The following is a 15989-nucleotide window of genomic DNA, read 5'->3' on the forward strand; positions in this document are numbered from 1 at the left end:
AAGAGAAGTGTAGAAAAGATTGGTAGATAATTCTTACAGTTTTTCTTAGAGCCTCACTAAATTAAATCTTTGTATACCTAATAATGTACTCTTTACCATTCCACACTGTCTCCTGTAAACCAAAGAGAAAATTCTAAGCCCCCTAACCATCTGAATAGACCCCTCTGTCAGCTAAGGGTATTCCAAAGTTAGCCTGAAAAACTCGTGTCAGGCCATGATGGGAAGGGGGAACTGGATGTGCTTAATTACACCCTTCTTCCTTTTGGAATTACTGGTAGAACAGACTCTTTAAGTCTGATAAGAAACATTTACTATCTTTTCTCTCTGAGGCCTCCTACCTGGAGGCTTTATCTGCATGATAAAACCTTAGTCTCCACAACCACTTATCACAACCCAGACATTCCTTTCTATTGGTTATAACTCTTTCAACCAATTATCAATCAACAAATCTTTGAGTCCTCCTATGACTTGGAAGCCCCTGCTTCCAGTTGTTCTGCCTTTCTGAACTGAACCAGTGAACATCTTATATGCATTAACTGATGCCTTATGTCTCCCTAAAATGTGTAAAACAAAATTGTGGCCCAACCACCTCAGGTACATGTTCTTTTTTTTTTTTTTCTATTTTTTTAATTGCATTTTAGGTTTTGGGGTACATGTGAAGAACATGCAAGATTGTTGCATAGGTGCATACGTGACAGTGTGATTTGCTGCCTTCCTCCCCATCACCTATATCTGGCATTTCTCCCCATGCTATCTCTCCCCAACTCCCCACCTCCTATTTCCCCCTGACAGACCTCAGTGTGTGATGCTCCCCTCCCTGTGTCCATGTGTTCTCATTGTTCAACACCCACCTATGAGTAAGAACATGTGGTGTTTGATTTTGTGTTCTTGTGTCAGTTTGCTGAGAATGATGGTTTCCAGGTTCATCCATGTCTCTACAAAGGACACGAACTCACCGTTTTTGATGGCTGCATAATATTCCATGGTGTATATGTGCCACATTTTCCCTGTCCAGTCTATCATCGATGGGCATTTGGGTTGGTTCCAGGTCTTTGCTATTGTAAACTGTGCTGCAATGAACTTTTGCGTGCATGTATCCTTATAGTAGGTCGATTTGTTCTTATGATCTCCTGAGGTCAGTCATATTTGACTCAGAATAAATCTCTTGAAATATTTTAGGGTTTGACTTTTTGTGTTGACACTTCCTACATCTCCTCACACTCTCTGACAACACTTTCTTTTCATACTCTTGCCTTTGTGGAGAAAATTTACCTGCTTATAAATGACTGAATATAAATTAGGACTTTCTATTGATATGGAGAAGGTATACAAACACAGAAACATATTAAGAAACAAAAAGTGACAAGATTTAAAGCTGCAATATTCTGATTTGCACATATCCATTTAGAATGATTCCTTTCTTCAGAAAAGAAGGTATGTTCTGATTTTTCATAACGTATAATATTAAATATTTAAAATTTTGAGGACAAATGTTACGTGAACAAAATAAAAACAGTTGTAGCATTGCTCTTGGATGAATGCCTGTCACTCAGACATATGGTTTTCTGCTAATCTATCCATAATGAGGAATTTGATGGAAGGTTATTTTTCTTTTTTGTAGCAGTTTCTCTGAAGAACATAAGTGTTTATGTGCATAATGTCATTATGAGTAAGAAATGCCTCTGAATGTATTGCAATGTGTCCACTACCATTTTGTTTATACAGCAATATCTCTCACGATACTTGCATTCATTTCTTATGTGTTTTACATTTTTAGAATTAGAATAAATAGACCATTTTTCCATTTAGGAAATATTTTAGGAAATGAGGTTCAATTTTAGGGCTAGAAATTTATAATAAAATAAAACTGATATGTACACAAATAGATGTAAGGTTGAATGTTAGATGTGAAAATAAAGTAGCACACTATTAAGATTGTGAGTGGAGAACACTGAAACATAATTAACGTAATTTTAAAAACCCATATCTGAATAGTCCAAGAAAAATGTCAATTCCTGGTTGTACATCCCTCATATATGTTTTGAGGATTCTGACAATATTACTCTGAGAAATACCACCCTTAACTGTCCTCCTTCTAACTGTATTCCTGGTTCTGTCAGCCTTTTCAAGCCAGTTTCAGTCAGTGGCGCTATTTTCTTAAAATTCACCTGTGTAATGTATATAAAGAGTAGAGGCTGTCCTTTTTTCTCTAGTTGCACTTTAGGAACATTTTTTATGTTTCGAGCATTAGTCTACCTCTTCCTACCAGGAACAAACAGCCCATTTTATTCACTCAGAATTTGGACCATATCGCCCATCCTTATGAATGAATGGCTACCGATGTGATATGATGTGAAAGATGCTGACCTGCCTCTTAGTTTCTTATCTACCCTATGGGTACTGACAGTATTATTGACAATTCTATTATTATTATTACTATGATAATTTTGAACAGTTTAACCTTTATTAGCTGCAGTATCTTCATATGTACAGTGAAAATAGTGATATTACTTATTCTGAGGTTCAAGTGAGATTATGTATATGCTTGCATAGAGTAAATGTGGTATTATGGTTTTAAAGTGTCCCTTTCAAAATTCAGGTTCTGTCAATATGGTAGTTTTAAGCGATAAGAACTTTATTTTATTTATTTATTGCATCTTCCAAATGTGAACAGTACATTTTTGTATTTTTAGGAACTCGTGAATTTAAATATAGTTGATGTTTCTCAATTTATTGGAATTATTATTCACATTGATACTCAAACTGTTCCCTTACTGGCCAAATTGTTCCTTTTAAAAAAAAATATTATTATACTTAAGTTCTGGGGTTCATGTGCAGAACATGCAGGTTTGTTACATAGGTATACACGTGCCATGGTGATTTGCTGCATTCATCACCCTGTCATCTACATTAGGTATTTCTCCTAATGATATCCCTCCCCTATACCCTCACCCCCTGCTATGCCTCCATTAGACCCTCATCCCCTGACAGGCCCCAGTGTGTGATGTTTTCCTCCCTGTGTCCATGTGTTCTCATTGTTCAACACCCACTTATGAGTGAGAACATGTGTTTGATTTTCTGTTCTTGCATTAGTTTGCTGAGAATGATGGTTTTCAGCTTCATCCATGTCCCTGCGAAGGACATGAACTCATCCTTTTTATGGCTGCATAGTATTCCATGGTTATATATGTGCCACATTTTCTTTATCCAGTCTGTCACTAATGGGCATTTGGGTTGGTTCCAAGTCTTTGCTATTATGAACAGTGCCGCAATAAGCATATGTGTGCATGTGTCTTTATAATAGAATAATTTATAATCCTTTGCGTATATACCCAGTAATGGGATTTCTGGGTCAAATGGTATTTCTATTTCTAGATCCTTGAGGAATCGCCACAGTATCTTCCACAATGGTTGAACTAATCTACATTCCCACCAACAGTGGAAGAGCGTTCTCATCTCTCCACATCCTCTCCTGCATCTGTCTCCTCCTGATTTTTTAATGATCACCATTCTAACCTGTGTGAGATGGTATTTCAATATGGTTTTGATTTGCGTTTCTCTAATGACCAGTGATGATGAGCTTCTTTTCATGTGTTTGTTGGCTGTTATAAATGTCTTCTTTTGAGAAGTGTCTGTTCATATCCTTTGCCCACTTTTTGATGGGGTTGTTTGATTTGTTTTATAAATTTAAGTTCTTTGTAGATTCTGGTTATGAGCCCATTGTCAGGTGGGTAGATTGCAAAAAATTTTTCCCATTCTGTTGGTTACCAGTTCACTCTATTGATAGTTTCTTTTGCTGTGCAGAAGTACTTTAGTTTAATTCAGTCCCATTTGTCTATTTTGGCTTTTGTTGCCATTGCTTTTGGTGTTTTAATCATGAAGTCTTTGGCCATGCCTATGTCCTTAATGGTACTGCCTAGGTTTTCTTCCAGGGCTTTTATGGTGTTAGGTCTTATGTTTAGAGAAGGGGATTTTAAAAAGCGATTAATTAGGCCATGGGGGCACTTCCCTGGTCAATGAGATTAAGGCCCTTATAAATGAAGTTTCATGCACCATTAGGTCTGCTCGCCCCTCTGCTTTCAGCCATGTGAGGACACAGCATTACCCCCAATCTGAAGGATGCAACAATAAGGGGCAATCTTGGGGGCAGAGAGCAGAGAGCAGCTATCACTAGAAAACCAAACTTGCTTGTGCCTTGATGTTCAACTTTCCAACCTCCAGAACAATGAGAAATAAATTTCTGTTCTTTATAAATTACCCAGTTTCAAGCATCCTAGTTTAACATCACAAATGGATTAAGACATATAATTATAATAATACTGATAACTACAGTGAAAGATGTTAGTACTGCTCAACAATGTTTCTCATTCTTCTCTCTTACTGAGTACAATGGAAAATTGTACCTTCCTTCCCCTTTGCCAATAGGTGTAGCTGTGAGAGTTACCTTGAGCAGGCAATAAAATATGAGCAAAATTAATGAATGTGATTTCCAGGTAAAGCTGTTAAAAACATGTGTCTTGTTTTCCCTTATATTTCTGTTCCCTTCATCCATAGTAAATGGCAACAGTCTAGATAGCAGAGTCTGTGTCGAACTGTGTCCCTGAGTGAGGATCATGTGAAGTAGAGAATTTATCTCCAATCTAAACAATGGATTTGTAGAACATGAAGTATTAAGGGACCAATAAACTTTACTGTCTTTAAACCAATGATATTTTGGTGTTTAATCATAGCACATATTAACATATCATAACGTGATTTATTCTTCAAGTTTCAGTATTTTATCATATTAAATATTACTTTTTTGTGGTGAAATATACAAAGACATGGAATATCTTTTCATTTACTTGTGTCTTCTTTCTTTCACCAATATTTTGTTATTTTTAGTTTATAAATCTGCCACTTCCATGTTTAAGTTTCAATATTGTTTTGGCTATTTGGGGTTCCTTGTGACTTCATATGAGCTTTAATGAGAGTTTGTCTATTTCTGAAGAAACTATCATTTAGATTTTTGTAACAATTGTGCTGAAACTATGCATTGCTTTGGGGAATATTGATATCTTGACAATAGTAAGTTTTTGAATCTATTAACAATGGCTAGCTTTCCAATTATTTATATTGCCTTTAATTTCTTTCAGCAATATTTTGTTATTTTCTTTGGTGTTTTCTTTGTTATCAGTCTTTCATCTTCATGTTTGTTCTTTTCTTATTTACTTCATTATTAATCTTTTACCCCTAAGTATTCCCACATTTTTTTATTCGTTTTTTAAATTATTTTCTATTGTGGTAAGATAAACATAACATAAAAATTATTATTTTAACTATTTTTAAGTGTATGTGTCAGTGGCATTAAGTATATTCATTCTTGTAAATTCTGGAGATAAATCATCACCACTACTTATCTCCAGAATTCTTTATCACCAGAAACCAAAACTCTGTGCCTATTAAACAATAATTCTCCATTCTCCTGACCACCAGCCCCTAGTAACCATTATTCTACTTTCTATCTCTATGAATTTGACTACTTTTGAAAGCTCATGTATGAGAAACCATACAATATTTTCTCTTTGGGGATTGGCTTAATGTCTCCACTTAGTCTAATGTCTCCACGGTTTGTCTATATCATCGAATATGTCTGAATTTTATTTGTTTTTGTGGTTAGATAATAGTCCATTGTATGTATATCCTACATTTATGTATCCATTCGTCTATTGATTGACACTGGTTTATTTCTTTCTTTCGACTGTGGGGAATAATACTGCTATAAAAATGGTATACAAATATCTATTTGAGTCCCTGCTTTCACTTATATTAGGTATATACCCATAATTGGGATTGCTGGATCATAGAGTAATAATTCTATGTAGAATTGCTGTACCATTTTCCATAGCAACTGCACCATGTTACATTATCACCAGCAATGCATGAGGGTTCCAATTTCACCACAGCCTCTTTAACACTTGTTATTTTCTTTGTTTGTTTGTTTGTTTGTTTGTTTCTTTCTTTCTTTCTTTCTATAATAGGTGTCAGGAATTCATTTGAACTAGAGAGGCGGGGGGGGGAGAGAGAGAGAGAGAGAGAGAGAGAGCAAGAGAAAGAGCATGCTGAGCTGTTAGATGTGGGAGTAGCTGATTAAAGCAGCAAGTCAAAAATAAAATAGTGAAGCCTTTAAATGCTTACTGCAATGGTATAAACAAGAAGCTAAAACCAGAAACAGTGCCAATACACCCTGTTCCATTTCCCCTGGTGCACTAGTGAAGGGTCACATGGATCAGCACAAATGTGGGATATATCTTACTGCTGAAGGAGCTCCCAATGAAAGGCTCTAGTAGTTTTATGTCTCTGGGCTTCAAGGGAAAGCTAGGAGTAGAAAAGAACTCGTACTGGGTCAGAGTGGAAAAGTGTCTTCAAATTTTTCTCCTTACTGCCATTAAGAGGTCTTGGCAGAAGAGCCTGAAGCGAACCTTTGCCAAAGGCCTCAGACAAAAAGATTGAGGAATGAAGACACCATGGCTAGGAATGTACATATGTGACGAGCATGATCAGACAAAAGAGGTTGAGAATTTGATTGCAATTCCCTTTAGAGACTGTAATAAAATGGCTCTGCCCTAAGTCTGGTGTAGAGAGGGCAGTATTTTCCTGTGATGCCTGTCAGGTTGTTGCTCATGGTCTGGCCTGAGAAATTACACATAGGTTTTTAACCAGGCACCCTGCTCTTCAGTAGGCATCCTAACAGAGTGAAGTGATATGTCATCGTGGTTTTGATTTGCATTTCCCCAGTGACTAGGGATAGTAAGCATCTTTTCATATGTATATTCATATATATATCCAAATGGAGATAAGTTTGAGTCCTTTGTCCAATTCTTAATTGGGTTGTTTTTTGTTGTTGTCAAGTTACAGGAATTCTATATATATTGTAGATATCAATATCTTACCATATATTAGATTTGCAAGTATTTTTTTCTTGTAAGCACTTTTATTATTTTGTTTTTACATTTAATTATTTAATCTGTTCATTTTAATAAAATGTATGAGAGACAAGTATTATTTTCTTCCAGATGGGTAACAAGTTGTGCCAACATTATTTATTGAACATTCCATCCTTTTTCCCAATGAATTTAATTTCAATTTTTGCCATATCGGTATTGATAGAAGACGAGATATACTAGATAGTACCTCCATGGATGCATATAGGCTCAACGAAATGTATCTCAGTCAGTATGAGATTTGCACATATTTTTTTCCATTCCATGGATTGCTTTTTCATATTTTTGCCAGCATTCTTTGATACACAAAAGTTTTTAATTTTGATGAAGTCATGAAATCCAACTTAACCGATTTTTCTTTTGTTCTCTGTCCTTTGGTATTTTATACAAGAAATCATTGCCAGACTCAAGGTCATTAAACTTTTTTTTTCTTCTCTCTCTAAGTTTTATAGTTTTAACTCTTATGTTTAGGTCTTTGATCCATTGGGAGTTATTTTTTATACATGGTGCAAGGTAAGGGCCCGACTTCTTTTTGTGTGTATGCTGTGGATATTCAATTTTCCCAAAACCTTTTGTCAAAGATATTGTCCTTTCCCCATTAAGTGGTCATGATATCCTTGTAGACAATCATTGCGATAACGTGAAGTAATGCATAAATATTAATAAGTGTATAATATATAAAAATGTGTAACAAAAGTGAGGTTGTGTGTTTTCTGACATTTATGTGAGGGTTTATTTCTGGACTCTCTATTCTGTTCTACTGGTCTGTATATCTGTCTTTATATCGTTACCACACTGTTCAGATTACTATGGGTTTGTAGTAAGTTTTGAAATCAGGAAGTGCATGAAGCCTCTAAACTGTTTTTTTTCCCCAAGTTGTTTTGGCTATGGGGTTCCCTTGAATTCCACATAAATTTTAGGATAATATTTTATATACCTACATAAATGTAACTGGGATTATATTTTGTAGTTATTATTATTTTATTAATGTATAATATTTTACAAATTTATGGGGCACATACCAGTATATTTTATATGCATAGAATGGGTAGTAAGTCAAGTTATTTGGAGTATCCATCACCTCAAGTATTCATCATTTCCATGTGTTGGTAGCATTTCCAGTCCTCTTTTCTGGCTATTTTAAAATATACAATATATTGTTGCTAAATGTGGTCACCCTAGTCTGTTATCAAACATTAAAATGTATTTCTTCTACCTAACTGCAAGTTTGTACCCATTCACTAACCCCTCTTCATTCCCCCTCACACCCTCATAGTCTTTCCTGCCTCTGGTATCTATCATTCTATTCTCTATCTCCATGAGGTCAACTTTCTTAGATCCCACACGAGTGAGATCATGCAACATTTGTCTTTCCGTGTCTGTGTTATTGCATTTACCATAATGATCTTCAGTTACATCCATTTCTGAAAATCACACAATTCTGCTCTTTTTATGGCTAAAAATTATTCTACGATATGTATACCACATTTTCTTTCCCCATTATTTCATTGTTAGACACTTTATTCCATACCTTTGCTATTATGAATAGTGTTGCAATAAGCATGTTTGTGCAGGCATTTATTTGATATCCTGATATACTTTCCTTGGGATAGATTCCCAATAGTGGGATTGATGGATCATGTGGTAGTTCAATTTTTAGTTTTTTGAGAAATGTCCATACTCTTTTCATAGTGGCTGCAGTAATTTGCATTCCTATCAGTAGTGTATGGGAGTTCCCTTTTCTCCATATGTATTATTTTCTGTCATTTTATATCTATTTATTTATTTATTTGAAATAGAGTCTCCCTCTGTCACCCAGGCTGGAGTGCATTGGCGTGGTCTCGGCTCACTTCAACCTCCACCTCCCTGGTTCAGGCAATTCTCCTGCCTCAGCCTCCCGAGTAGCTGAGACTGCAGGCACATGCCACCACACTTGGCTAATTTTTGTATTTTTAGTAGAGATGGGGTCTCACTATATTGGCCAGACCATTCTTGAACTCCTGACCTCATGATACACCCACTACGGCCTCCCAAAGTGCTGGGATTACAGGCATGAGCCACCCACACCTGGCCTATTTTTCGTCATTTTAATAGGAGTCATTCTAACTAGGGTAAGATGATATCTCACTGTGGTTTTGGTTTGCATTTCTCTGATGATTAGTGACAGTGAGCATTTTTCACATTCCTATTGGCCAGTTGTAGGTCTTCTTTTGAGAATTTTCTTTTCACGTTTTTGCCTACTTTTAAAAGGATTTTCTTTTTATTGTTGAGTTGTTTGAGTTCCTTGTATATTCTGGATTGTATTCCCTTATTGTATAAATAGTTTGCAAATAGTTTGTCGAAATAGGTTATCTCTTTATTCTTTGATTGTTTCATTTGCTGTGCAGAGGCTTTTTAGTCTAATATGGCAACATTTGTCTATATTTTTTTAAATTTTACTTTAAGTTCTGGGATACATGTGCAGGTTTGTTAAATAGGTATACATGAGCCATGGTGGTTTGGTTTGCTGCATTCATCAACCCATCATCTAGGTTTTTAAGCCCCACATGCATTAGGTATTTGTCCTAATGCTCTCTCTCTCCTTGACCCACACCCCGCGATGGGCTCCTGTGTGTGATGTTCCTCTTCCTGTGTCCGTTGTGTTCTCATTGTTCAACTCCCACTTATGAGTGAGAACATGTGGTGTTTGCTTTTCCGTTCCTGTGTTAGTTTGCTGAGAATGATGGTTTCTAGCTTCATCCATGTCCCTGCAAAGGACATTAACTCATTTTTTTTATGGCTGCATAGTATGCCATGGTGTATATGTGCCACATGTTCTTTATTCATTCTATCATTGATGGGCATTTGGATTGGTTCCAAGTCTTTGGTATTGTGAATAGTGCTGCAGTAAACATACCTGTGCATGTGTCTTTATAACAGAATTATTCCTAATCCTTTGGTATATACCCAGTAATGGAATTGCTGAGTCAAGTGGTATTTCTGATTCTAGATCCTTGACGAATCGCCACACTGTCTTCCACAATGGTTGAACTAATTTACACTCCCAACACTGTAAAAGCTTTCCTCTTTCTCCACATTCTCACCAGCGTCTGTTGTTTCCTGACTTTTTAATGATTGCCATTCTCACTGGTGTGAGATGGTATCTGACTGTGGTTTTGAGTTGCATTTCTCGTATGACCAATGATTATGAGATTTTTTTCATATGTTTGTTGGCAGCATAAATGTCTTCTTTTGAGAAATCTCTGTTTATATCCTTTGCCCACTTTTTGATGAGGTTGTTAGTTTTTTCTTGTAAATTTGTTTAAGTTTGTTGTAGATTTTGGACATTAGCCCTTTGTCAGATGGATTGATTACAAAACATTTCTCCCATTCTGTAGGTTGCCTGTTCACTCTGATGATAGTTTCTTTTGCTGGGCAGAAACTCTTTAGTTTAATTAGATCCCATTTGCCAATTTTGGCTTTTATTTTAATTGCTTTTGGTGTTTTAGTAATGAAGTCTTCACCCATTCCAATGTCCTAAATGGTATTGCCTAGGTTTTCTTCTAGGGTTTATATGGTTTTCGGTTTTAGGTTTATGTCTTTAACCCATCTTGAGTTAATTTTTGTATTAGGTGTAAAGAAGGATTTCAGTTTTTGTTTTCTACATATGGCTAGCCAGTTTTCCCAGTACTATTTATTAAATAGAAAATCCTCACCTCATTGCTTGTTTTTGTCAGGTTTGTTGAAGATCAGATGGATGTAGATGTGTGGTGTTATTTCTGAGGCCTCTGCTCTGTTCCATTGCTCTATAAATCTATTTTTGTAGTGGTCTGTGCTTTTAAAGTCGTAGCCATAAAACTTTGCCAAGGCCAGTGTTCTGAAGTGTTTTCTTTATGTTTTATTTCAGTAGTTTTATAGTTTAGGTTGTTACATTTAAGTCATTAATCCACCTTTTGTTGATTCTTGTATATGGAGAGAAATAAGAGTCCAGCTTTATTCTTCTTCATATTGATATTCAGTTTTTCAAGCAACATTTATTAAAGAGACTGTCCTTTTCCTAGTACAGGTTTTTGTCAACTTAGTAAAACAATCCATTGGCTATAAATACATGAATTTATTTCTTGGTTCTTTATTCCATTCATCTCTTTGTCTATTTTTATAGCAATACCATGCTGTTTTGGTTAATACAGCCTTGTAATATAATTTGAAGTCTGGTAGTGTGATACCTCCAGCTTTATCTGTTTTAATCAGGATTCTTTGGCTATTCTGGCTCTTTTTTGGTTCCATACAAATTTTAGATTTTTTTCTATTTCTGTGAAAAAAATGACATTTGTATTTTGATAGAGATTTTATTAAATCTGTATATTGCATTGGACATTATCGTCATTTTACCAATACTAATTTTTAGAATGCATGAATATGGTATATCTATACTGGTTTGTATCTTCTTTAGTTTCTTTTTTCAGAGTGTTGTAGTTTTCATTGTAGAGATCCTTTTCCTCCTTGGTTGAATTTATTCCTATGTATTTTTTTTTGGCAGCAATTGTAAATCAGATTGCCTTCCTTACTTCTTTCTCACCTTCTTCATTATTGCTGTATCCAAGCACCACTAATTTTTCTGTGTTTAGTTTGCATTCTACATCTTTACTAAATTTGGTTGCACCTTTAAGATATTTTTGGTGGAGTTTTTTGGTTTTCTTAAATATAAGACCATGTCATCTGCAAAGGGGACAACTAGACTTGGTCTTTTTTAATTTGGATACTGGTTATTTCTTTCTTTCACTTGAATGTTCTGGCTAGGACTTCCAGTGCTACGTAGCAAAGGAGTAGTGAAAGTGGGTGTCTATGTCTTGTTACAGTCCTTAGAGAAAAGGCTATCAATTTGTTCCCATTTAGTAGGATACTGGCTGTAGTTTAGTTATATGTATTCTTTATCATTTTGAGGCATACTCCTTCTATGACTAGTTTATTGTGAGCTTTTTATCATGAAGGGATGTTGAATTTTGGCTGGTCTCAATATCCTGGCCTCAAATATTTCTTCTGCCTTGGCCTCCCAAATGTTGGAATTATAGGCATGAGCTACCATGCCCAGCTGATCATAAAGTTTTTCTACTTCATTCTGTTATGTGATGTATCATGTTTGTTGATTTGCATATGTTAAGCCATCCTTGCATCCCTGATATAAATCCTACTTGATCATTGTGCATTATCTTTTTAATATGCTGCAGGATTCAGTTTGCTAGTATTTCGCTGAGAATTTTTGCTTGTATGTTCCTTGGGCATACTGGCTGTATCAGTCATTTTCATACTGCTTATAAAAACATACCTGAGACTGGGGAGAAAAAGAGGTTTAATTAGACTTACAGTTCACATGCCTGGAGAGGCCTCAGAATCATGGCAGGAGGTGAAAGACACTTCTTATGTGGTGGCAGCAAGCTAAAATGAGGAGCAGAAAATCCTGAAAATCATGTTAAAATTCTATTTAGAAAATCATGTTACATTCCTAATGGTTTATATTATTATGTGTTTTAAAAAAGGAGTGAACAGAGGAAATGTATTCATTGTGGTCTTTCTTTTTACAATAACATTTTATTACATGTTTGCTACACAAATATAATATATTTACATATTATAATATGTACTACAACAATACATACATATATAATCATAATTAAACAAAACATCTTTCTTTTGAGATTAGGAAATAAATTCCATGTATTTGTTTTTTATTGCTATATAACAGATTATTACAAACTTAGTAGCTCCTAGACTAACACAAATTTATCATCTTAGGATTTTCATGAGTAGCTTGGCACATTTTGGTTGAGTCCTCTGCTCAGAAGCTCACAAGGCTAGAGGTCAAGGTGCCAGAATGCTGCAACCTCATCTGGAGGTACAGCTGGACTTCCAAGCTCCCTCAGGGCATTGGAAGACTTCACTTCCTTATGGTTGTAGACTGAGGTGTCTTCTTGCCAGAATCCAGCTGGAGGCCATTTCATCTCCCAGGGGACACTTGCTGGTTCTGGCCACATCTCTGTCTCCACAGTTTGGTCACTTGCTTCTCCAAGGTCAACAAGGGGAGCATTTGCTGTAGCTTCCAATCTCTATGATTTTGTCTTGGAGCCCTAGACCCTTTTTAAAAAGGGTTCACCTGATTGGGTCAGGCCCAGCACACTCAAGGGGAGACAACTGTACAGGGCCTACACCCCAAAAGATGGGAATCATGGGGACCATTTTAGAATTGTGCCTATGGCATTCATGAATCCCCTGATTACTACTGAGCTGTGAGGTCAGAGATCTCTACAGAAGTTTCACCTGATGAAGTCTAAAAGGCGGTCACAAGCCTCTTCTCTTCTGAAACACCCAAATTCATCTTGTCCCAGATTATGTCTCACCCCTTAGTAGTCTTCTCCACAGAGAGTACAATGGAAATATTCAAAAATTAATTTTTATTCTTGCCAAAGGCCTAATTCTTCATATCATAATCTCTTTCAAGCTGCCAGATTTATTAAAGCTCTTTCCTCTTGGTTGCAAGTTAATTTATTCTCATTTGTAGAAGAAATACAGAGAGGGTTTGTCTAAGAAGGTCTCTCCCAGGAACATAGGGGACAAGAAATATGCAGGGAAGGGGCCCAGAAAGCAGTGTGTTGTGGGACTACAGACCCCAGTCTTGAACCAGCCTAGAAGGTTGGTGCAGCAATGGGACCTCTCTTAACAAACAAGGGAGAAGGGGTGGGGTTGTGAGCCTCTGCTCTCTGGAACAGCCTTTCTTTCAGTCCCCAACTCATTGCCTCCATGGTTTTCTGAATACATTAAAGAAAATGTATGGGTGCAAGAGCCTAGAATTCAACAGCTCATAACTACAATTAACCATCATTAATTAATGGCTGCAAGATAAATGAGCCATGCAATCCGTTTATTCCTGGGTTGTAAGTATTTAAATTCACAGTGGGATGCAAGCCCGTTTTTCATCAATGTGAATTTAAAACAAGTTTGAGTCAGGGCTGCATGCTGCAGGAGGCAGAATACAATTTCCTCTCTGTGTAGTTCACAGTTTAGGTCAATGAAATGACAAGAGGACTACAGAAGCAAAGAATTCCCATGCACAACAGAATTAGAGAGTAAAGTTTAGTATTCAAACACATGAATTCCTGGAGTCAGGGGAATTATTATGTAATGAGACTGACTTTGCACCAGGTATTGTGCTAGGAAACATACAGGGAGTATTTGATCTTAGTTTTCACCATACCTTTATAGGGACATTATTATCCCCATTTTAAACTCAAGACAATTGATGATCAGAGAGGTTAAGAATTTCTGTAGAAACAAAGTTGGGCTTTCTCACTCCTAGACTTCTTCCAGAATGCGCCCAAGGGGTGCCTTTGGGTGTCCTTACTCCCGATTTTTGCATATCCCCTATGGCCTTTGTCCTTGTACATGAAAACTTTCCAAATAGTAACTAAATATTATTCTATTCCCTAAATTTTTAAACCATCAACTGGACATCTATAAGATTCAGAAGATAAGAAAACAAGCAAAGGAAAAACTTTAATATTGATAAAAAACAAAATTAAATAGGATTCTTCTCTTCTCGACAATATGTTTATTAAATAAAAAGAAAAAAAATACTACTGTAGAATCCTACTAGTTAGTCATCTTCTTCACAAAGTGGTCCAAAGTCAACATCACCGGTGACAGGATATGTTAATGTCATGCACCTCCTGATAAAAAAAAGGGCCAAAACCTCTGTGGTATGCATGCCAAAAATTCCTAACCTCAACAATCTAATCAGGAAGGGGAAAAATCAGATAAACCCAAGTTGAAGGGCATTCTACAAAATCACCAACTAATACGTTTCAAAAGTGTCAGGTTATGAAGACAAGGAAAGACTAAGAAATCATTAAAGATTGGAGGAGGCCAAGGAGACACAACAAGTAAATGCAATGTGGGGTCCTGGACTGGATCCTGGAATAGATAAAGAACATAAGCAAAAAAAATTGCTGAAATTCAAATAAGGTCTGTAGTTTAGTTACATTACAATACAATACAATTATTGTGCTATATGAACAGTGTCTTAATCTGTCTTGTGTTGCTATAACAGAATACCTGAGACTGCATCATTTATAAAGACAAGAGGTTTGACACATGATTCTGGTGGCTGAAAAGTCCAGTATTGAACAGCTGCGTCTGAGCGGGTGCCTCAGGCTGCTTCCTCTCAAGGTGGAAAGCAGAAGGAGAGTAGAGGTGTGCAGAAGCCACATGTTGAGAAAGGAAGCAAGAGAGCAAAACTGAGGAAGCCAGGCTCTTTATACAAACTATACTCTCAGGAACTCATTCACTTCTGCAAGAGTGAGAACTCATTCACCCAGGTTGTAGGGATCTATCCCTGAGGGATCTACCCCCATAACCCAAATACCTCTCATTAGGCCCACCATCCAATGCTACCATATTGGTCATTAACCTTCAATTTTGATCAATTTTTAAGCTTTCCAGGGAGAAACAAAACCAGAGAAGACAGTATTATAGTACTATACCAAAGTTAATTTTCTGATTTTGATTTATTGTACTGTAATTACTCAAGATATCAACATGAAGAGTCGCTGAGTAAAGGGTATACAGAAGCTCTACCATTTTTGCAACATATTTCCAAAGGTAAATATTGTCAAAAGTGAAATGGCAACTTGAAACAAAATTTTAAGTCATGATCAACTTGAAATTTTTCTTAAAAATTTCTATCTTTATGCATAGGTGTGAAGAAACCACTCTATTTGTAAAATATTTTATTCAGCTAAATTTGCTATGAGATCAAAATGAAATGTTCTATTGATTCAAAAAATAGTTGGAAATAAATGTAAATTCTGTTTGAGAACTGCTGCTTGTGGGAGCAGCACAGATTTGGTAAATAATGCATGTTCCTGTCCATTGTCACATGGCACTCATGTGGTGATGTTCTGCTTGGAAGCAAGCCACTTATAGAGGAGAGAAAACAATATATTAAACACTTCTGACATGGGAAAGAAGAAAGTG

The sequence above is a fragment of the Aotus nancymaae genome, unplaced genomic scaffold (assembly GCF_030222135.1).
Source record: "Aotus nancymaae isolate 86718 unplaced genomic scaffold, 86718_ANA_hifiasm-v0.15.2.pri h1tg000004l, whole genome shotgun sequence".
Lineage (NCBI taxonomy): Eukaryota > Metazoa > Chordata > Mammalia > Primates > Aotidae > Aotus > Aotus nancymaae.